Genomic DNA, 22219 nt, shown 5'->3' with positions numbered 1-22219 from the left:
AGTTGGATGAACACAAAATATAGCACTTGGGCTGTTGAACTGCATGAGTGAAGTTGTGAGCTTATAAATGAGCATTTACTAAAAGGGAAGATGTAAAAACCCTTAAGCATTCCCAAATGAATCTTAACTATAACAGATTGGGAATTAAACTGGTATTTGCTTTGAGTAGGGAGGATGTCATAAATTAGATAGGATGTGATAAATTATGCAAACAAATGTAGTATGTGAGTTTGGAAACTTAGGGGAAAAGGCACCAAAGGAAAATTTAGAAAACAAAGACAAAAAGTCTCACCTATGTGAAAAATAAGAAACATGTCAAGAAGCAACTTCATGGTTGAAAATGAGAATTTCTGGGCTGGAGGCATGGCTCAATGGTTAGAGCGCCTGCCCAGAAAATGCTAGACACTTAGTTGGAATGCAGATACAAAAAAAGAAAGAGAAAGTACAAGTTAAAGGCCATGATTTTTTCTTTCCAGAGTGCCTAGTATAAGTCTCATCTGTTTTCCATTGGAAGGCTAAGTCACACTGTGTGAGAACATGTTTAACTAATGTACCTTTTAAACCTCTGGATGTGAAACCCAAACTGCAGAATAAGTTTATTTAGCTCATCAACCACTGGCATTCTGGTGTTGCTCATTCCCACCTTGTTATTTTCTTCCTAGGCTTGTGGTCGCTATCATTGTGAGGGGGCTAAATGTTTCTTATGTAACACCCATCCCTGGAAACAGTACAGCAAGAAGATGTGAAAGATGCTGTGAACAAAAAGAAAGAAAGAAAACCACTTTCATTGCTTAACAGGCAAGTTCATTACTTGTAAATCATCAGATATGTGTCAATATTTGGTTTCCAAGCAAGATATGTTTGTAATATTAAAGCATATATTTTATATAAAATACTGAAATTTATTTCTAACAGCTCTTTCCATCTGTGTTGGCAGTGTCACAGCTTCTCCGTGTTGATGTAGTGATCTGTCCTCATAACTGTTTTTGTTTTGATTAAATGCTATTGTGTTTGATTATGTACTTGCCATCCCAAAAAACTATGTTTCTTGAGGTCAGGGTTTACAGCTAATTTATTATCTAGTATTAGGTCCTAAGTAGTTGTAAATAGTATTATTTCCCTCATTTACAGTGTACCGTTACTATAAGCCTGGGCTGTTTTATTTTAAATAAGTTTTTCTTCTAAGCTTCAAAATGGAGGTTTATCATAAAGATACTGAGTTGTTTTTATCATTTTTATTGTAATTAATAGAAGGGTTACATTATACACCAGATAAAAGGTACATTACTTCACAAACATAGATATCCTTTCTCATGATATGGTCCCCATTTCCCTCCCTCCCTCCCCCCACTCATCTTGATTTCCCCCTTCCCTATCCAATTTCATATAACCAATTAAGCAAATACAAAATATATCACATAATAAGGTGAAATATTGTAACAATATGAGATAATCAAGGGATAGCAAAAGAGATGAAAGATAACATAGTACATTAAGGACAACAATCACTCATTATATGGCTTTTGTTTCTGTATCCTGGAGGTCCTTACATTTAGTGTCATACTATTTGGCCTTATGATACTGAGTTGTTTTAAGAAAGTTAATCTTACAAGAAACATGAAGCAAAAGTGCCACTATGCTTTGCTACTGCTCTCTATCCTCTGTGGTGATCACTACTCACAAATGTTTTGATTCATGTCTTACTATATATATGTGGGTTCATGATATAATGTACCTATTTTGTCTATTTAACCCCTTTTAGATAAACACATCTGCATGCGAACACTTAGTCCTATACATATGCCTATAGAATATTGCTAGCACAGCAGATACATTAAGAATTTTCTCTGTGAACAGATTGATTCCAGGGCTGTTGCTAGCCTTTGCTTTAAGTAACGCAAGTGGTTTGAAGAGAAAGAACTAGAAAGGTCGAGAACAATTTCTTCTCTGCTCTATGAAAACCATTTTCCCAGTAGACATTGTGGACCCAACTCATTAAAAGATGTTGTCATTACTCTAAAAGAAATAGAAAAATTACATAGCTCATTGAATATCAGCTTCATTTCTTCTTCTTAGTAACTGGAAGAGGAGCTTTGTAACCTGAGGAGTTTGATTACAGATGACACCTGGAATAGATGGATTTCATGAACCCTTAGCTTTACAAACATATACTAAAAAGGTTCTCAAGGGTTGCTTTGAAGGCCTTGCCTTTCACAGAGGAGGAAATTGAGGCCTACTATTATCATCAGATAATAGTAGATTAGAGATAAATCCTAAATCACACTAAATGGATCTCTGAGATTGTTGGCCCAATGCCTTTGTGTAAGTGCAAGATATATTATTATTAATAAAGTAGTTCAGTAATAAAAAGTCAGTCATAATTGAATTTCTTTGCTAAGAAAACCATCAAATAGCTATGGAACACCTTTTCCCCCTTGTTTAAATCAGATTCATTTTAATGATAAATTATTTAAAAGCAAGTTTAAAAAAATATAAAATCTTAAGTGCTATTAAAAATTGATTAGGAATGCATTATTCTTTCATTGACCCAGTTCAGATTGTTTTTTAATTTTTTTTTGGTCAAAGCTAATAAATTTGAGTAGATGTTTCAGACAGACGTTTTGTAATCATTTGGTCATCAGTCAATTAATCACAACTTCATAAATATTGATTTCAGATCACATTTATTTTTCATTCCTTGAAAGATGATTTTTTGTTTGTTTTAAATTTGTACATCCCCCTCCCAACTTGGATTATGGTTAAAACTGAGAAAACTCATAAAAACTGTATTAAAAATTAATTGGAGGTGCTGGCCCAGGTGCGTGGACGTCGTACTAGGTACCACGGTCTTGTAGGCTGAGAATTATGAGCTAACATGTCTTCAATAGGGGAGTTTGGGGTTCTCTTGTACATCATCTCTATTTTTTTAATTTAATTTGAAAATAGATTGACATGTGTTGTCACTTGCATTGCAAAGCTGCATGTAATTTAGTTATAGTTATTACAACCATGAAGAAAGAAGTTGCTTAAAATTGTGTGTCCTGGAATTTCCATTCCAGGAAAAAAAAGCTAGGTTGCGCAAGTGTGGAGTTTTACAGGGTCTTCAAGTAGCAGTATCAATTTTCATTCCAAAAACGTACAGGCTATAGGCTAGTACAATATGATTAGTTATTTATTTGGTCATTTTACCATTATTTAAATTTTCCTTAAAGATTTTCACGAGTCTATGGGGTGGATGTATAGATGTGAAACAGATGAAGAAGTTTCCTGCCTTTCTTTATTCATTCATCAAATATGATATGGGTTCCACTGGGCTAGCTGCTGAACCGTTCATGAGCCACTTTATAAAAGGAGCCGCTAAGCTCATTCCATCCTAAAGTGCCCACTTCTACAGAAATTTCTCTTCTAGATCTTACCGTTGCCTTGCCTCTGGCCATTGTGACATATCAAGTTATAATTTTAAATATTTAAAATGGTTGCAAATTGGGTAATTGTTTTAAATTAGGTCATTGTAAGAGAATATTTTAGTTCCACCTTTAGCTAAGTGTTGCTTCACAAATGTTTGTTGAGTACTGAGAAATAAATGAGGGGAATATCACCTACAGGGCTATTGTAACAAAAATCATCAGGGTTGAGCGGTTAGAAGATTTTCCCTTTGTCTTCCAGTTCCCCATCAAAGCACATTTATGGTTCCTTTTCCCTCATTTTGCTTGTGAGCCACAGTTCCAAAGTGATGTTTCCCCATAGGAACCTACATTCTGACCCCTTTAACTAATGCTACCATTTTTAATCTGCTTACTAAGGATCTACGAATATTTGCATTCTGTAGAAGGGCATCTCTTCTACAAAGACATTCTGCCTTTGGCTATGGTATTTAGCAGCTGGCTGGAGTGTTGCAGAATGGCCTTTCTTGGAAATAAGGCTCACCACTTCTAACACACTGAACCCTCATTCCAAGTAACTTGTCCTAGGGTGTAAACTTACAAACCACAAGAGAAGGATTCAAATTTTTCCTTCTCTAAAATTGCCCAGATATCTCTACTGAATAGTATTGATATTTAAAGAACTTCACTAAGCTTTTAGTGTGTTTATGACACTAGGAAAAAAGATAAATCAAGCATGGACTCCACCATACTCTTATGATACTTGCAAGTTATATACAAGTAAGTCCTAAAATAGAAGGCTGAGAATCATGAGAGATTAAAATGCATGGCAATAGGAAGTAGGAAGTGGAAAGTGGTTTTGGTAGAGTGTTTGCCTAGCATGTGAAAAATTCTAAGTTTGATTCCCAGCTTCCTTCTAGCACAGCCCCTTCCCCTAACGACAGCTTCATAAAACCATCATTTGAGCTGGTTCTATATAGGCCTATGGAGGAGGGGGAATGATATTCTAGGTGGAGGTGACAGCTTACACCAAATCACAGGAATAACAAAACACTGAGGAACAGACCAGAGTTCAGTTTAGTTGGAAGCTAATTGAAAGGACCTCCAGGATATTGAAACAAAAGCCATATAACAAATGATTGTTGTCCTTAATGTACTATGTTATCTCTCATCTCCTTTGCTGTCCCTTGGGTATCTCATATTGTTACAGTATCTCACTTTGTTATCTGATATATTGAATTTATTTGTATTTGGTTATTTGAAATTTGATAGGGAAGGGGGGAAAACCAAGATGGGGGGGGTGGAGGGCAGGGTAATGGGTACCAAGACATGTGAAAGGGTATCAATGTATGTGAATTAATGCACCTTCTATCTGGCAAATATCATGTAACCCTTTTATTAATTACAATAAAAATATATTAAAAAAAGAAGGATGGAGTTTTGTAGGCTAGAATACCTGGAACAGAAATGATTTGGTTTATGATTAGATGAATGGTTAGACTTGCTCAGGTACAAGCCTTAGATGATGAGAATGAGGATAAAGATGAGTGATCCCATATTCACATCAGGGTTCCGGTTCTTTTTTTTTGAATTAAAAAGACATATGCATTTGCAGCAGCCACAAGAGAGGACAGCAGCAGCAGAAGAGAATCTAAGGCTTCAGAAAACTCTGAAATCAACATAGGATGCAGAGAAAATGGTCAGCCATACTTCCTACTTGGGTAACTGAATCCAAGAGCAAGTTCAGGCCAAAGAGAATGCTTGTCCCCACTCTGGGGTTTGCCAAAAGATAACCCAGTTCTACAGAGCAGCCTAGACTTTGTGGTACTTCTAATAGCACTGAGACCTAAATTATTGCCATCGATTATAGAGGATAGAGGGAAAAAAATCAGACCAGGTGGCTGGACAAACCACATAAGCTCAGCCTGAAGCAATATAGCTCTCCTGTAAACAGCTGGGGAACAGCTGCAACTGACAGCCCCTGCTGGCATGCTGCTGTTAGCCACAGGCAAGCTCAGTACCTGGCGAAGTGATGGGGAATGTTCAAGGCTAACCAACGGAGACTTGAGCCTTGCAGGCTGGGTCTGAGTTAGACATAAGGCGGCAGGCCTCTTTCTACTAATTAATTGGTTGTAATTCACTCTTCCAACAAGGGAAAAATACCAGCAGATTATCTTCCTTAGTTCCAAAAGGAGATTAAAGAGGCTCAATTCTGAGTCTTATATCTCACTGTTAGTGCTATGCCAGCTATCCTATAATTAGTAGACTCTGACTTAATAATATTCTTGGGTTTGAATAATGGGCCCAAGTGTCGTCCAGAGCCATTTATCAGTTTATATCTCCACCAACAATGTGCAGAAATTCCAATTGTTCCACAAAATATAGTCAGATTTTTCTGTCTAGCCAAAAGGTATCTAGTGGTATCTCAGTTACATTTCCCTAAAGGATCTTTACATGGCAAACTTGCCATCTATGTATCATATTTTGTGAAAGATCTTCTCAAATCTTTTGCCCATTTTGAAACGTGACAATCTTCTTTATCAGTTCTAAGAGTGTTATATTTTCTACATGTAATTCCTTAGAAATGGTTTTTCCAAATATTTTCTCCTGTTACGTGGTTTTTCTTTTCGTTTGCTTAGCACTTATTTCAGAGTAAAAATGATTATGTCTAATGAGATTCTGTCCTTGTTTTCTTTCCTCTTTTTCTGATATTTGAAGTCTAGGAAGGGGCATGTTAGTTTGCTTCACCTTTGCTGGTGTTAGAAGAAAAATCACATCAGGTCCTTTCCTTGTTTAATCCAGGTATTTTCTTTTCTATGTATTAGTTTCTATAGCAAGGATGGAGGCACAGACTGAAGGAAGATGGCTATTATTTTCATGTCTTAAGTTGCCTTTGAATGGGATTTAACCCAAACCAATGGATTTTGAGTTTCCATGATTCTATGTAAGGAGATTTCTTAATGAGTATCTTCTTAGAGTCCTGGTGTCCTTTGAAAAAAATGTGAGTTGTGGGAGGAGCCAAGATAGTTTGAATTTGAACCATGTGAATTGTACTTGATTTCTCTAAAGGACTCAAATGACTTCTAAAGTGTTGCGTGCTCTTAATCAAATTAAGTCATTATCCAACATGGTAGAGGCCACTGATTTAACTTATCCCCTCGTCAAGTTAGACAAGGCAAGCCTAATTTTTAACAGGATGTCAAAAATATCCCTTAAAATATGATATTTTATGTTCCTCTAAAATTGTTTCTTAAAGTATATTCTGGTTGCAGAACCGAATAACTAAAACAAATATGTTTCCAACCACATATTTACTATATTTCTAACTAGGTTGTAGAATTTTCTGTAATTATTTTCGTTTTCTTTTTGTTTTTCTCTTTCTGTTTCTTTCTTCTTTTCTTTTTTTCTTTGCCAGTTCTGGGGCGTGAACTCAGGGCCTGGACACTGTCCCTGAGCCTCTCTATGCTCAAGGCTAGCACTCCACTTGAGTCATACCACCACTTACAGCTTTTTCTGGATAGTTTATCGAAGATAAGTGTGTCACAGACTTTTCTGCAAGGATTGGCTTTGAACTGTGATCCTCAGATGACGGTCTCCTAAGCAACTAGGTTTACAGGCATGGGCTACTGGTTCCCTGCTATGTCATTCTTATGTACACTCAATTTTGAGCACTATAGATAGAAATATTTTCCCTTGTATGTTCCCCCCCCCCCAATTTTGTATTATGGATGCTGACATTATGTGCTAGAGCCAACCAATCATAGAATGGCAGTTTAGTTTTCATCTCATCCTTTTTATAATAAAATATTATGCTTCTGAAGAGATCCTATGCTTGCCACTGGGATAGAAGGAGTTAACAGGCAGGGTGTTAATGATCTGGGTTAGATTATTACCTGCTCCAGGCAGGAATGCACCTAAGTCTATTGGCTGCAGGCAACAGAATCCCTAAGGGGCACGGGGCAGAAACATCTGTGGTCAGAGGCATTATTTTCTGCCTGTTTTGTGGGGCTGAGGAAAGTGAATGTCACTTTATTGAAGTTAGGAGTGGAGGAGGAGGGCAGAAGTTTTTTTTTTCTTCTTTAGAGGTTTGACATTTGGTTGCAAGAAGTACAACACTGCAGTAGAGAATGTTGTAAATTTCCTTTTCTAACATAATACTAACTAGAATGTATGCACAATGGCAAAACAGAAATAGTGTGTATGATTAAATAATGAGAAGAAAACCTGCAGGTAGGATATATTGTTCATCCACAATGTAATACCATCCAGTCAACAGAACTTTCCAGTCATATTGGATTAACAGTCTTTTCCCCCTCTCTACCATTCTCCATGAATCCCACCTTACTCTTAGGACTTTTCTATTTAATGCCAAAACTAACTTAAATATCAGACTTTGCAAACATTGCATCCTACTCTCCACTCATCCTCTAGCTTAAGTGTTCTCAACTTCTTGCTACTCTTTTCTTTCTTAGAACTCATAGCTTTGCCCAAGTAGATCTCCTGGCTATTCACCCAATGCCAGCCATGTATAGTCTTTTTTTTTTTTTGCCAGTCCTGGGCTTGAGCTCAGAGCCTGAGCACTGTCCTTGGACTTTTTCAAGGCTAGAGCTCTACCACTTGAGCCTCAGCACCACTTCCGGCTTTTTTCTATATGTGGTACCTAGGATTCGAACCTGGGTCTTCATGCATGCTAGGCAAGCACTTTAACCACTAGGCCAAACTCCCGGCCCTAGCCATGTATAGTTTTAACAGTTATCTCGCTACACTTATCATTCTTCCATTGTCTGAAAAGCTTCTTTTCCCATCTATGCTTGCTACGTGGCTTTTTTTTTTTTTTGAGGTAGTAGTAGAATTTGAGTTAATGGCTTTGCCCTTGCCAAGCTTCTACCACTTGAAACATGCCTTCAGCCCTGCCTTGTTTATTATTTTCACTCAGCTGACTTGGATAGTGATCATCTTCTTCATGTTTCCTATCATAGCTGGCCTGAGACCCATGTCACCAGATGCACATTTTTGTTGACATGGGGATTTGCCACTGGCCTGGAGTTGTGATCATCCTTTATCAAGGATTACAAACATTACAAGCACCCAACCTACCATGGATATCTTAAATGTTAACCAAAGGTTCGGGAGTCTTTGTCCCCAGAAAAGCATTATTGGGAAGTTGTGGAAACCTTAAGAAGTGGAACTAGCTGGGTTTTTATCCCACAGGAAGTTGCTTTTGTGGGATTGCGAAATTGTGGGATTGTAGGACTCTGGTCCCTTGTTCTTCACTTCCTAGCCGAGAAGTAGGCAGTTTTATTCCCTCACAAGTTCGTAATATGATAGACTGATGTGATACAGGATTGAAAACCATGAGCATTGTCTAGAACTTCTGAAACTATGCATCAAAAATGAACCTTTCCTCCAAGATAATAGTCTCGGGTATTTGTTACAATGATAGAAATAGCATATTATTAGCCAGATGCAGTGGCTCACACCTGTAATCCTAGCTACTCAGGAAGCTGAGATCTGAGGATTAAGGTTCAAAGCCAGCACCGGCACAAAGGACCCGAGATTCTTTTTTTTTTTTTTTTAAGGGAGAGCTTTCATTTACTTATTTATTATTTTTTGCCAGTTCTGGGCTTGTGCTCAGAGCCTGAGCACTGTCCTTGGATTTTCTCAAAGCTATAGCTCTACCACTTCCGGCGTTTTTCTATGTATGTGGTACTGAGGAATCGAACCCAGGTCTTCATGCATGCTAGGCAAGGACTCTACCACTAGGCCAAACTCCAGGTTCCAGGAACTGAGATTCTTATCTCCCATTAAGCTCTAGAAAAAGAGAAGTGGGGCTTGGCTCAAGGGTAGGGCAGTAGTCTTGAGCTAAAGAGCTCAGGGACTGAGCCCAGGCTGAGTTCAAGCCCCATGACCCACAAAAAAGAAACTGCATATTATTATTTCAACATACATTACTCACATTTTTTTTTGCTAGCCCTGAAGCTTAAACTCAGGGCCTGGGCACTGTCCTTGAGCTTTCTTTAGGCTATCAATGTACCACTTGAACCATAGCACCAGGTTCAGCTTTTTGTGTATATGTGGTACAAAGGAATCAAATCCAGGGCTTTGTGCATGCTAGCTACTACTAGGCTACACTCCTGGCCCCAGTACTCACATTTTAAGATCAGAATATGTCCTATGTCTTTCTCAAGTTCTTGTCTGACCTGAAAGCCCCCAGTATTTCTGTCTCTTTCTTACTCTAAGAGTAACTGTTCTTTCTTTTTGTCGGTTGTGAAGCTTAAACTCGGCCTGGGTGCTATTCTTGAACTCTTCAGCTCAAGGCTAGTGCTCTATCATTTGAGCAACAGCACCACTTCTGGATTTCTGGTAGTTCATTGGAGGTAAGAATCTCATGGAACTTTGTGCCCTGGGCTGGCTTTGAACTGCAGTCCTCAGATCTTAGCCTCCTGAGTAGCTAGGATTACAGGCCAGAGCCACTAGCGCTGGCTTTCTACGGCATTAAAAAATAATTTATATGCTTTATACTATTTGATGAGATTTTTTTTCTTTCTAAATAAAATTTCAGTTTCTATCAGAAGTCTAAGGAGTCCGTTTCCTGGTAAAAATCCAAGGTAGAAACAGAAGACTGTAGAGGCTAGAGTAATACAGGCTCTCAAATTTTCTATAAAAGAGTAATACAGAGTTCTGTATTCAAATACACAAATGATACTGATATCTGTGATGTCCTTTTGACATTTCACAAAATGGTGACCATCAAGATGACAAAGACTCCCATATCTGTTTATATTCCTAGTTATAAATATTTATGAAATGAATTATCAGGAAGAGCTTTCATGTAACATCAAAAAGCATGACATACTTGACTCCTAAATTATAGCATTCTTTTCTTGTGTAGATATTTCAATCAATTTATTTTTAAATTTTTGTGTCAGTATTGATTGGGGTTGAACTAAGGGCCTCATACTCTTGCTGTTTTTTTTTTTTAACATGATTGCTACTCAGTCATGTAAACTATACTCCCAGCTAATTGGAGATAAACAGTCTCTTTATTTTGTCTGCCTGGTCTAGCTGTGAATCAAGTTCTCAGATCTCCTATAAGCAGCTAGAATTTGGGCATCAGCACCCGGCACCCAGCAATTCCGTGTTTTCAAAAAACTGTAATATGAGGGATAGAAGCACTTATGAATGGATACAATACTTGGTATGTATGCTGCTATTTCACACACCTTAAGTTTTTCTCCCTGTGGTTCCCTCTACCTGTAATATTTCCCTCATTTATTTTTATGGGTTTAATTTGAGCTCATTCTTTAGGGACCACCTCAGTTACTTCTTTATGAGATGTCAGGACCTTTAGATGATATTGCCTTTCTATGCATCATTGTATTCTGTATACATCTCTGTTTCAGTCCTTGTCACACATGCGGAAATATCCTCTCCATGAATCTGTCTTCCTCAATAAATGCTGTTTCCCCAGATCTGAATTGTTCCATGGGCCACCTGTTAGCTCTAAATCTCATCCTTATTCACCTTCTATATGGTATAATATCATAGATCTTCAATGAAGCATGGTAGGTGGTTTCATTCCTCAGAGTCCATTTCTGTAGATACTTTCGGTAGTCACTTATGGGAAGAGGCTTGGGCTACCGCTGGCATCTGGCAGAGGACAGGGATTTTGCCAAACATCTTACATTGCACACAACAGCCTTTGCTCTACCCATGGGGAAAGCAATAGTCATACAGCCCCAAACATCATAGCGCTACAGCTGAGAAACCTGTCATCAATTGGGGTATGAGAAAATGTTGTTTGTTGCAAGCCATATCTTTGTGTTCCATTTTTTTTCAAGAGGTTGTTTAGGTATTTGTGCAAGTTGGAAATGAGCTTGTTATTGCAGCAACTTCTGATTTGCTGGTGAAACAGCTTGGTTTCTAAGTGTGATCAATGTTGGAAATTAGAAGTTAAAAGCTTTTGTTCATGCCGGGTGGTGTAGGTTTACTGAAAACCCTTCCATACAACTATGAATTAGTTTTAGGTGAATTTACAGAGTGGCTCTTCGTATGTGAAAGATCAATCCTCTAGGGATTTGGAATAGCCTCTCCTGGTCATTTATGCATTGAACCAGGGAACTTCGTGCATTTTATGGACTCAATGTAACCATACTCCCACATAAAGCTGCAGGGGGAACTGTACTTACACAGGAGAGACTCTGGTATGTAACTGCCTGCAAACACGGCTTTCAAATGACTTCAACTCACCTACTTAGACCAAAGAGGCTGTCAGTTAATTTAACAAACTATCCCTGTTCCCTGATCTTTGGGCCATAAAAATTGTTCATCTGCTCAGTCACAGGCCATTTAATTTTGGATGTATCGTAGCCAGTTGGTTACAGTAATTAGCATTCCCTGTATTGTGGCAGCTTCCCCGAAGCTATGTTAAGTAGGGTTGCACTTTTGTGTGGAAACATAAGCTGGGTTGTGCAAATGAGTCTGGCCACCCATCTTAGAGACAGAAGCCCTAACTACCATCTTCTTGGCTCGGGCGCCTTGCAGCCCACCTGCAGATCTTATTTACTGATTATTAATGACAAGAGCTGTAGGCAGCTGTGAAAGGCACAGCATGGCAACTCAAAGCTGCAACTCAAAACTATCCTCTGTGGGACTGTAATTTTCTTGAATGACACCTGACTTCATTTTAATTTCTTTCTTTGCTCCAAATGCACTTGTGCTGGAGAAATGCAATAGAAATTCAATGAGCTCCACGTTTAATAGGCAGACTTGCAACATTTGTTGGTGCATCTGTTAGTTTCCTGGCAGAAGTGGTGCATTTGGAGAGGAAATGTATGTTTGTGTTTGTTCCAGAGTTGGCACACAACTTGTAAGGCAGTGATTCAGCCGAGTCCCTTGGGAGATACCAAAGACCAAGGCTACCCAGAGGTTTGCTACTTATCAGTCTATGGAGATCATGTATTATAGGAGTGGAAAAGTTAAATTGGATTGAATAAGTGATCATATTCAGATATTACCAATGCTGATGCATAGATTTTTATTTCACTTCAAAGGAGCACGCTATTCTACATAACTGTCTGGGAATGAATTGGCCTAATTAGGAATGAAAACTAAATTTAGTGATTTGAAATACCCCACATCTGTATTTTAGTTTGTACACCTGCAGAGTTTTGGTTTCCTGGGAAACCACCATGCAAGAGTTTGTACAAAGGGATAACCATAGATTGCTTTATATCTATGGTAGCTTTATTTCTTTTTCTAGTATATAGAATGTCATATTTCACCAATGGAATTCATCTTTGCATGGCTAATTTTCAGATTCATAGGATGAACACCTTGAATGTAATTAAAAATGGGTTGTGTTGTTTTCTTTTATTTGACTGATGCTAATGCAAATATGGAGCCTTAGCTCACATTAGTTGCCTTCCTGTCTTTTACTGCAATGCTAAATTGCTCAAATGAGTAAAAGCATCTTAAGTTGAAATTTTTTGAGGTGAAGAAAGTATAAATTTTATGATGGATTAGCCATTTTCCTGTCCTATTTAATCATCATCTTCTCTAAGCACAGTGAACTCTGTTAATTAAAAAATGATCTACGTAGTCTGGGCACAATTAATCTATATTTGCATATGTTTTGAGGTAAAATCAAGTTAACATTACAAATAAGGAAAAGAGCCACTTTCAACATTTGGTGATTCTGCATTTGCGTGGTTATGACTGGCAAGGTCAAAGAAAAGGCAGAAGCCTGGTAATGTGTCCGTCGGACTTTATATTTCTTAATAGCAGTCCACAAAAGATTGTTTTCATGAAAACCAATAAAAACAAGGGAGAATATAAAAGAAAAGGAAAAAATAGCGGGAGTCCAGTAATTTCTCATATAATTTGCTACAAAAAATAAAAAAGAAAAAAAGTCACACAATACACAACAGAATAGCCACAGCAGGAGAAGCAGAGAGCAAAAAGACTTCAGGACCTTATTTTAGAAATTCCTTCAGAGAACATGACAAGAGCTCAAACAGGAGGAAATGGGATAAGTTCTATTGTCCATACTGTATTTTGTTGCAGTGAGTACCTTTTAAAACCATCTCAGGATAGAAAAGCTAAGGTCTGCTTCCAATTCCCTGCCACTACTATTCGTGTTTTTCTTTTTCTTTTTTTTCCCCTTAAGGTAACAAAAACAGTCTTGCTTTTGATAGGGGAGGAGGAAAGAATGTAAATACTTGTCTAAGAGTATTGTGGTGAATGGCCTTTGGAAAGCTTTATTGACAAGCTCAACCTCAATTATAAATGAAGGGAAAAGCAAAGTGTTTGTAAAGGCAGTCTTTTTATTGGGGTCTCCCAGCAGGTTACCCTGGTCAATGTCTAGAATGAATCAAAACGTAAGGAATTCAGAGCCCCTAAAATTCTGTGCTCCATTTTGCTATCCTCAATGGCTAAGAAAAGAGGATAGGACTAGGGAGAGTAAGTGATTTCTTAGGTGATTTCAAGGAACTTTTATTTTGGTCAAGACTCTTTCTAGGATTATCAGTGGAACAGGAAAAAGCAAAACTTTGTTTTTGAAATTAACAGGTATATTTTCTAATCTTCTCTACCAGACTTCGAGATTTGTTTTCTTTAAATAGAGCAGTAAAAATAGAACAGAAAGAACAGAAGCGATGACAGAGATTGGAATGAGGGCTGCAGATACTTTTACATTTATAAAAAAACCCATTTGAAATGGGGAAAGATTGACATATTGCCCCAACAAAACTAAAGAAAATTTAAAAACAGAAAAAAAATAAAGAAGAAAAAGAAAGGTTTGATGTCCGAAAGCAAGGCACTTGTAGCTACTTGTGTTGCTTGGAACTAAATGCAATTTGATGAGAATTTGTCACACTGATCTCTGATTTTTCACCTTCTACTGTGGTGGTGTTCCATGAGTGTGGATCTAAGTTTGGAGCCAGACTACACAGCAGTCTTGAGTGATGGCCCCTACTATCTGTTGGCATGAGTTAGGATTTGGTATCAGACCCTACAGATCCTTATTCTCCTGTATCCTGAAGACATGAGGTTGGAATGGCAGATGAGAGTTATACTCCTATTTCTAGAAATAGCCTTTTCAGATGAGTAGGAAAAAAAAAAGCCTCACCAAAGGATGGAAGGGATTTAGGGAAAATATGAAGAGGATGGATTTGTTATCTTGTTTGAGTGAAAGGCAACAAGAAAAATGATTTGCTCATATGATAAAATTTAGCAAAACTGATGAGGGAAAAGGTGAGGGATGATCAAATAAGGACATGAGAACATGAAAATGTTCCACAGCCTCATTAAGGACAAAAAAGGGACACAGGCTAAAATAGCAGCTGGAAGGCAATAAATCAGGCATAAAGTGCACATGATGAGTATAAGGCTCTTGAAATATTGGAATTAAGAGTAAGATGTCCTGTTCTGACTTCTTAGCTTCATTAATTCTTTGCTGTTGACCAATATGAATGATGGCCGGAATTCTTCTTTTTCCCCCTGATCCTCTCATTGCTATTTCGAGCTGAAGCAGAGTTCTAGGGCAGGTCTTTTGATTAATTACTTAAAAAAAATTTTTTTTTTGACCGGGCGCCTGTAATCCTAGCTCTCCAAGAGGCTGAGATCTGAGAACTGAGGTTTAAAGCCATCTTGAACACTCAAGTCTGCGAGACTCATCTCCAATTAACCACCAGAAAACCTGAAGCGGCACTGTGGCTCAAGGGGTGGAACAGTAGCCTAGAATTAAAGAGCTCAGGGATAGCGCCCAGGCCCAGAATTTAAATCCCACCACCAACCAAAAAATCTTTTGGGAAAGCTATCTACATGATTGAAATGATAAACATTCTTTGTAAAAGTTGGGCAAGACAAATAGGGAATCTTGGAAAGTGAGATGCCTTGCTTAGTTCTCAATTTGAGCTTCAGAAGTGAGAGTAATGCCATACATTTTAGCCAGATAGAGGGATACTACTTTATGGCTATCATATCCTATCAAGGAATGTGTAACTCAGCAGTTCTGGCAATGGCTTGGGGGGAGGGTGTGTGAGCTTTATGATTAGGACTCAGCAAAGTCAAATACAGCTGTGATAGTGTGGCAGCACTCAGGAGATCGAGTTCCTATTATTACTTTCTTTCTGTATCTGTCATATTCTGGAATGCAAGGCTTCTGTCTGTATTACACTTAACTTGTTATCCAATAGTAATTTTATCGTGGAATGAGAACATGAATGACTTAAGCTTCTTGAATGATAACCTCCCAAATACTAGTACCTTCTGAATATTTTGCTAAATGGTAAGGGAGATAAAATTTTCTCCATATTATAAATGAGGGATATGAGCACCAGAAAAGTTAGATGACTTGCTGGAAGCGAGATTCTAAGAAGATGAGCTTGACTCACAAAGCCATATGATTCCAAATCCTATTTTGATCTGTAGGAGCTTCTCCAATTCAACTATGCATATGCCTACTTAAGGATGTTGTAAAATTGCCACATAGGATAGGGCCTGAAATCTTGTACTTCTCACATAATTCCAAGGCCAGCTATGGATTTGGCCTGGGCTATATTTTGAGTAGCAAGGTCATTGTCTCTTGTTAACAATGGTGAACGTTTTAAATTTCCACCTTCCTGAATTAAGTTCCAGAAGTTCTATTCATCCTTTGTTGGGAATTTTTACTCTACAGAATGTGGAATTTTGTCACTTTTTCTTCATTAACTGATATAAACAAATCTTTTAAAGATACTAATATGATAATTACTTGATTTTTGAAATATTGAGATCACCTTCAATAATCATCTTAAAAAAACAGTACTTATTTTGAGCCGGGTGCCAGTGGCTCACGCCTGTAATCAGGAGACTGAGATATGAGGATCTCTGTTCAAAGCTAGCCTGGACACCAAAGTCTGTGAAACTCTTTATCTCCAATTAACCACCAGAAAACTGGAAGTGGTGCTGTGACTCCAGGGTAGAGCAGTATCCATGAGCCGAAGAGCTCAGGGACAGTGCCCAGCCCCAGAGTTCAAGTCCCATTACCCACAAAATATAACAAATAGTCCCACCAAACAAACAAACAAACAAAAAACTGTACTTATTTTATATATAAATTCTTACATGATATATGCTTTTTGTAGAGCATTCACAGTATAGGGATAATACAAAATCATCCCAAATCTTGCCATTCAGTGATATTGTTATGGGGTTGATGGATTTCAAAGACAATGAAGTACTTAGGATGAAAACAGCACATACATGCAATATACATCTTCATTCTATTTATGTAATATTTTTTTCTTAAACATTTTAAATTACTTAATACTCCAGGGATGTTTTGCTTCAGCACTTTTCTATTTCTTTTTGTCTGGACTGTTTGTAGATAAGTTTCATGTTGTTCTGTTTGTTGTTTATATATTTTTTCTATTATGAAGCAGTACTAAGGATCTTTAGATATACATTGTTACTACATATTTTGCAAATTATTTAGTACTTATTGCTAGGGAAAATTATCAGTATCTTTAAAATTTTTAGTGCCAAATTAATTTTAAATAGCAATAATCTATTGTGTTAACACATTTATTTATTTTGGCACTGAGATCCTCAGACCTCAGACTCCTGAGTAGCTAGGATTACAGGCATGAACCACCATGCCCGGCTTGACATTTAATTTTTTTTTAAACTTTATTTATTTATTTATTTTTTGCCAGTCCAGGGCTTGAGCTCAGGGCCTGAGTACTGTCCTTGGGCTTTCCTTAAGGCTAGAGCTCTACCCTGAGCCACAGCATCACTTCCAGCTTTTTTTTCTATGTATATGATACCAAGGAATTGAACCCGGGTCTTTGTGCATGCCAGGCAAGCACTCTACCACTAGGCCAAACTCCCAGCCCCCTTGACATTCAGTTTTTATCTTATCATTTTTAGTCGTACTAGGGTTTGAACTCAAGGCTTCAAACTCATTCAGCTTGCTCAGCTGACTTTGTTCCACTAGCCCTGATTTTGTTTGCTAGAATCTTGTGTACTTTTCTGTCCCTGCTGATTTCAAACTCAAATTCTTCCAATTGGAGGAATACAGGTGTGAGTCACTTAGGATGGGTGATAACTTTCATTTTTCAGAAGAGCCTTTTAGCACTATTGACATTCCACTGCACATGGTATATATATATAATGTATACACATTATGTTTAAACTTACATCTTAATACCATTTCTATTCAGGAAATGCTCACTCATTCATTGAGATATATCTCACTCTATAGCCCAAGATGGCCTCAGTTTTGGGGACCCCTGCTCAGTGCTGGGATAAGATTACAGGAATGCTCCTCACACCTGGAGAAAATTCTCACTGTGTTATAGATGTTTATGTATATTGTTCATGCTACAAAGCTATTTGTGTTTATGTTACTGGGTTGCAAAAACTTTTTTTGTGGGGGGTCATGGGGTGCTGTCCCTGGGAGCTTGCCCTGAGCTCTTCAGCTCAAGGCTACTGCCCTACCGTTGAGCCAAGCCCCACTTCCTGTTTTCTAGAGATTAATTGGAGATAAGAGTTTCTGGTCCTTATATGCCCAGGTTGGCTCAGAACCTCAATTCTCAGTCTCCTTAATATCTAGGATTTTAGGTATGAGCCACTGCACCCGACTTAAGTTTATTTTTGAGAGGCTAAATTTTGGAGTCTTTATTGGAGCACTAGCGATCTGCAGATGGTCAATTGTTACTGCTAAACCTTTTTATGTATTAAGATATGAGGATTTTACTTTATTTATTGTTTTTCCTTAATATGTAATTTAATTTTATAATTTAGAGTATAATCTTAAATTTATTTATCTAAATATCGAACATTAGTTCACTGATATCTCTGTTGTTTTCATTGCTTTTCTACTGATTTTTAAAAAAAGATTCTTCTGATAATCTTCTCATCTTCAAAAAAGAACAGTTTTCTCCATTCCTATTTCTTTCATTTGCAATACAGATATATATATACAAGTTAACTCTTAGTTTTGCCTTGTATTGTCTTTAATTATGAAGGACTCAGTACTTTATCATTTTGAATGATCTTCATCATTAGTTCATAATTTTATACTTTGAGAATGTTTACATGTAAGTGTGTACATGTGTAACATGTAAATTTACACATAACTACATACATATATGCAAATATACACTGTATATATAATGTATACATTATGTAGATATAATATATATGAATGTGTATATGTACACATATATGCATATATATGTGCAGATCACTTATTGAAATTACCCCTGATTCCTGACTTGATTATTCTAAACACCTAGATGCTGGGAAGTAACATCAAATCATTTAGTTGAGTCTTCCAAAGTCTTAGGATGCTTTCAGTCAACAATCACTAACCTGGAGTCTTTTTCTGGTATTTTTGTCTTTTCAGCAGTTATCTCAAGATCACAAAAATCAATCCAGACTTTAGCAACTGCAGAATCTACATTTTTCTTTTTTAAAATATATTTTTATTGTAATTAATAGAAGGGTTACATTATATTCACCAGATAGAAGGTTATTATTTAACAAACATTGCTATCCCTTCTCATGTTTTCACCCCCATTTCTCTCCCTCCACCCCCACCCCTCATCTTGTTTTCCCTCTTCCCTATCCTATTTTGAATAAGCAAATAAACATCTATACAATATATCAGATAACAAGGTAAGATACTGTAACAATATGAGATAGCCAAGGCACAACAAAAGAGATGAGCAATAACATAGTACATTAAGAATGACAGTCACACATTATATGGCTCTTGTTTCTATGTCTTGGAGGTCCTTTCATTTAGCCTCATCCTATATGGCCTTATGTATCTAGGTTTTGCCCTATTGTAAATCTCTGCTAGGAGAGCCCAAGGTTTCTACTGATTAGGACAAATGAGGGAAACCATTGAGCCTATGTTCCTTTGAGTCTGGCTTACTTCACTTAATATGATTTTTTCTAAGTCTTTTCATTTCCTTACAAATGGGGCAATGTTGTTCTTTCTGATGGCAGCATAGAATTCCATTGTGTATAAATACCACATCTTGTTGATCCACTGGCCAACTGAGGGGCATCTGGGTTGGTTCCATATCTTCACTATGGTGAATTGTGCTGCAATGAACATTGTGCTAGTGGCTTTAGTATGTCCTTGTTTCTGGACGATTGGGTAAATGCCAAGTAGTGGAATTGCTGGGTCATAGGAAACATCTATGTTTAGTCTTTTGAGGAATCACCATACTGCTTTCCAGAGTGGTTGAATGAGTTTGCACTCCCACCAACAGTGTAGTAGTGATCCCTCCTGGCCATATCCCTGTCAGCATCTGTTGTTATTAGAGAATCTATATTTTTCTAAAAGCATCATTCACCAAACTCCAGAGAAAACCATCTCCAATCATCAGAGGCGTCTTCTCTTTGCCATGTGTGGACAGAACTTCCAGGGATTTCCCCTGGAATCTGGAATCCTCACAATCATTATGGCCTCTTGTTTTTTAGTTCCCCAGCATCCACCTCCCTTCTTGTCTAACCCCTCCCACCTGGCCTAACCCCTCCCACCTGGTCTAATCCCTCCCACTTGGTCGGCTGGCACCTGTTGTTTTTACAAGTCCCGTGGGCAAGTAAATTCCTCTTTACTTGGAATTGAAGTTTCCTAAAGGAATTAGAAGATTATAGGTGAGGCTGCAGATAAGCCATTTGATTATGTCCAAAATTGCTACGTGAACCTAAAAGCATGAGCCACTGGAATTCTGGAATTTACAGAATAGATTCACTGCAAAAGAAGTAGAGTGTTGAGGAATGATCAGAATGCCTTCTAATTTTTCTCTAGACAAAGGAGTTTTCTCTCTCTCTCTCTCTCTTTTTTTTTTTTTTACCAGTCCTGGGCTTGAGCTCAGGGCCTGAGCACTGTCCTTGGACATTCTCAAGGATAGAGCTCTACCACTTGAGCCTCAACACCACTTCCGGCTTTTTTCTATGTATGTGGTGCCGAGGAATCGAACCTCGGTCTTCATGCATGCTAGGCAAGCACCTTAACCACTAGGCTAAACTCCCGGCCCCCAAAGAGGTTTTCTCTCTTTTTAAAGAGATATTTTGACACAAAGGGCCAAAGTAAAGAGATCTGAGTCCTGAAAGATGTATTTGAGCCCAGGATTCAAACATTTAAAAAAATCATTTATTTAATACTTTAAATAGCTACAGAGAACACCAAAATCATCCACAAATGACATGGGAACAATTAGCTCATTTCTAAAAGTATCTTTTTAATAAGAGTAAAGGAAAAAAGCTACCCAAAATATGCACTCCCAGCCTATTTTGGAGGTATTTAATGAATAAGTCTCCCATGTACACCAAGCAGGCTGCTCATGGCTGACCCAGGATTCCCCGATTGATGATCCAACCCTGAAATTTTCCTCATTGTTCTACAATGTTCCATTTATACTGAAAACAGTCTAGAGCCAATGCAAACCCATAGATACTTTCCAAATAATTGAGTGTATATTTTTCAAATACTGTCTGTGACTAATATGGTGAAACAAAGCTTACTATCTCATGGGTGGCGCATACGTACAATCCTAGCTTCTTAGGAGGCTGAGAATGGGAAAGTCATGGTTTGGTGATTAAGTTTCCCAGAGTCTTTTACAACCCTACCTGGGCTAGGTTGTAGATACCTGTCATTCTAAACTGCATGGGAGGTTGACATTGAGAGGATCCTGGTGCTAGGCCAATCAAGGTGGCAAAGTCTATGAGACCATGTTTCCACAGGAAGGAAGTTAGATGTGGAGGATACCAGATTTCCCAGAGGCTCAGGTACTTACCTGACTTCAAGGAGAACAGGGTTATTTCCCCTTTACTGTGATTTGGACTTGATAGTTTGGTGAACGTTACACAAGGTAGAGGACCACTACCAACGCACTAGCTGTGTGTTAGTATATTGTAGAGTATATCTGATGTCCTTCACTATCAACTTTTTCTTTTCATTTTTGGTAGGGATGGCAGCCAAGGGCCAGTTGAAAGAAATACCTTTCCACTGGGACAAGCCACTCTAGTAATCAATTAGTCTGGAAGGCTTGGCTGAGTCTCTCCATATTGAGGCCACATCCCAGGAACATCAGTGTTACTATTTTGAGGAAGACCTATAACAAAAAGTTTAACCACTAGAGAGATTCTTTCATTTGCATTGACTCTCAATGACGTACCTTCAGGCAAACCCTGGCCTGCACACAGAGGTATAGTTTAAAATAGAACTGTGTATTTAATGCATAACCATGTCTGCCTGTGGTGTGTTGTGTATCTAGTTTTAGCAGTATCTCCAAGTTTATGTACTGGATCGACGAGGCTACAGACTGGCATAGGTCAGGTAATAGAACAGGTACTTTTAATGATGGAAGTTTTCCTGGTAAAGCTTTGTAGACTTTCTGCCTACTACTTTCCTTGTTCATTTCATTAATGGGATTATAGCCTTTTCATTTTTTGCTTTTATATACTCACTTATGCCTTAGAACATTAGCACATGCCCTTTGCCACAGGGGAGTCCGACTGGAGGGGAGAAACAGCAGGAGAATAGGAACTTGTAAGGATTGGTTCCCGTGGAAGCTTTGCAACGTGAAACCAGAAAAATAATAGAGACAGTATCATAAATAAGCAAAGCCATTGTTGATTCAAGTTTTTGCAAGTAATTGCCTAGATAGAGACAATCATTCACGGAGAAAAATGGTTCCTAAGAGGTTTGGGGAATAAAAGGGAGACACCTGAGATATTTAAGTTTAGGAAAAACAACTATTTAGCATGCATAGCAGCTATTCTTTCTGCTGTATTCTAATATATGCAAATGTGGTTCACATAACAATAATATT

Source organism: Megascapheus bottae, chromosome 11 (genome assembly GCF_031878675.1).
Source record: "Megascapheus bottae isolate mThoBot1 chromosome 11, mThoBot2.hap1, whole genome shotgun sequence".
Lineage (NCBI taxonomy): Eukaryota > Metazoa > Chordata > Mammalia > Rodentia > Geomyidae > Megascapheus > Megascapheus bottae.
The sequence above is the reverse complement of the archived record's forward strand: the minus strand, read 5'-3'. Positions refer to the sequence as shown.